Raw genomic sequence first — 2,670 nt, 5'->3', positions numbered from 1 at the left:
AACAATCTGATTCATTGGTTTAGAGAGAGCATCATGTGCCAACCAGTCACTTCCTCTCCTCTTCTTCTCTAACTGCAGAGCTCATGTTCTGAATCACTCCTGACCACGCCATGACTTTAGTGATAAAGATTCTGCTCTGTGGGTTAAGCTGGGGTGGTCTGAAGCCTTTGATGACTGGGTGGGTAAGTCTGCCTGTTTCTGAGGTTCAGAATACGGAAGCCCCTTTGCCAAGAGATCTGAGTCACATTTTCCATTATTGGCTTCTCCAGGAATGAGATGATATTTTGGTTTCTAGATTTCTTATCTTCTGTCTTCTCAGTCGGTTCTTAATTTGGGGCCTTGTTAAATGCCAACAACTGGCATGTTTGTGCAGGAACTTTGAGAATGAAGTAGGAGGGAATTCAGGGATTAGAGTAGCATTTGGTAGAGGCTCACAGTGGGACTAGGGCATGTGTCTTTGGACATTAGCATATGGCACTTGTCTCTTTGTCCTTGACAGCTTTCTGTAATTTCTGTTAAGGACCACTTTGGAATAGCTTCTGTGTTCAGCTGTCAAACGTGATACAAGTTGAGCAGTTTTTACTCCCTCTATTGTGTTTTGTCAGTTAAGCCCATCAACAATTAGGGTATTTTGCTCTTCTGGATGATAAACACTGATTTTCATCTAGGTCTAAGACAGGTTGATCCAGATATATCATGACCTTTCTGTATTAATATTCCCTCTGTGGCTTTAATTCTCCCAGATACTAAATTATACTTATCAGTCCTGAAGATGTAGATTATAGCTTTACCTATAGAAATGTGGTGGACTTTATTATCAGATAAAAAGAAAAGGGATGTTCTACTTAACTATAAAAAGGCAGTATTTCATATGTCCTAGTGTTGGAAATTAGGGTGACCCAAAAACTATACAAGGATCTAAAGTAGAGACAGAGGCCTTGCAGAATAGTTTAAATGGTTTAGATGAGTGGTTCCCAGATCTTCCTGTTCATTAGAATCTAGACAACTTTTTTTTTAAATAGTATGTCTGGTCCTAACCCCTACATTTTGATTTAATTTACTGGGGATAGGCTAGGGCCTTGGGCCTTGGTATGTTTTTAAAGCCCCTCAAATTATCCTAAGGTACATCCATGATTGAGAAAAAGTCTTTAGATAAACAGAGGATGGTGCCTTAGGCAATACTGGGCAATACAATAGGGAAGTACTGACTTTGAGAGTCTTGTTCCAATAAAGCCACCCCTCTTTTTCATCTGAGTTCTAAACAAACTGAGGCATAAAACAAGAATTAGAACAAATGCCAGTCAATATATGATCTGAGCTGTAAAATGTTAAGTTACAGTATGCTACTTAGGATGACAGCCTATAGAATCTACTAAATGAACCCCAAAGTAATCAGATATACCTACCTTTTCCAAAAAGAACTGAACTACCACAGCCTCTTCCTACAGGGACAGAGCTTGTAACACTGAGCTTACCACAGGGCTCAGGGCACTCAAACACACATTTTCTGCAGGCTGCCCTGCTTCTAAGTGGGGGAAGGGGCTATGATACATATGCCCAGTTTCTAAGCCAACTCTCAAGTAATTCCATCCACCTATCCAACTAGCTAGAAATGTTTACAGAAAAACCCTCCTTATAGAAACTAGAAGAATGGGAAAGAGGTATGTCTCTAATTCTGGAGAATGAAGATGAGGAACATATAATACTTCAGAGAAGACTCAAGTTTTCAGAGGCCAAAATACACCTATATGAAAGGGAAAAAGGAATATATATGTATATATAAGAAAAAAGGAATATACATATATATAAAGAATACATATATAGGAATATATATATAGGAAAATATATATAGGAATATGTATAGGAATATATATATATATATATGAGACATATTCTTTATAACTGCTTTTCTGCTTTTTAAGTTTACATCAGTGGGATAAAGCAAGAAAAAGCAATCCATGGAGTAATGATTGTAAAGCAAGAAATAGGCTGAGTGTGGTGGCTCACACCTGTAATCCCAGCACTTTGGGAGGCCAAGGTAGGTGGATCACATGAGGTCGGGAGTCCAAGACCTGCCTGGCCAACATGGTGAAACGCTATTTCTACTAAAATTACAAAAATTAGCTATGTGTGGTGGCAGGTGCCTGTAATCCCAACTACTTAGGAGGCTGAGGCAGAAGAATTGCTTGAACTCAGGAGGTGGAACTCAGTAAGCCAAGATCACGCCATTCACTGTCCTCTATCCTGGGTGACAGAGCAAGACTCAGTTTCAAAAAGAAAAGAAAAACAAACAAACAAAAAAAAAAACCAAGAAATAAAACTGTGTTTATGTGCAGAAAATAAAAGAGAGAATATGTAGAAAATCCCAAGAATCTGTTAAAAAAAAAAAAAACTAATAGAACTTATAAGCACATTTACTAAGGTCATGGGATAGAAAGTCAATATACAAAAATCAATTATGTTTCTATGTACCAGGAACAATTATTAAACATAGCATTTAATATTAAAACTATAAAAAGCAGTGCCATTACAATGACTTCAGAAAGTACAAAATACTTACAAAGTATTTCAACAAAAGATATGCAAGACTTTTATACTGAAAACTAGGAAACATTGCATGTAAAAAATAAAGACCTAAATAAATGGAGATATACTCAATATTGTTATACT

This window comes from Piliocolobus tephrosceles, chromosome 6, assembly GCF_002776525.5.
Source record: "Piliocolobus tephrosceles isolate RC106 chromosome 6, ASM277652v3, whole genome shotgun sequence".
In the NCBI taxonomy this organism is placed as follows: domain Eukaryota; kingdom Metazoa; phylum Chordata; class Mammalia; order Primates; family Cercopithecidae; genus Piliocolobus; species Piliocolobus tephrosceles.
The sequence above is the reverse complement of the archived record's forward strand: the minus strand, read 5'-3'. Positions refer to the sequence as shown.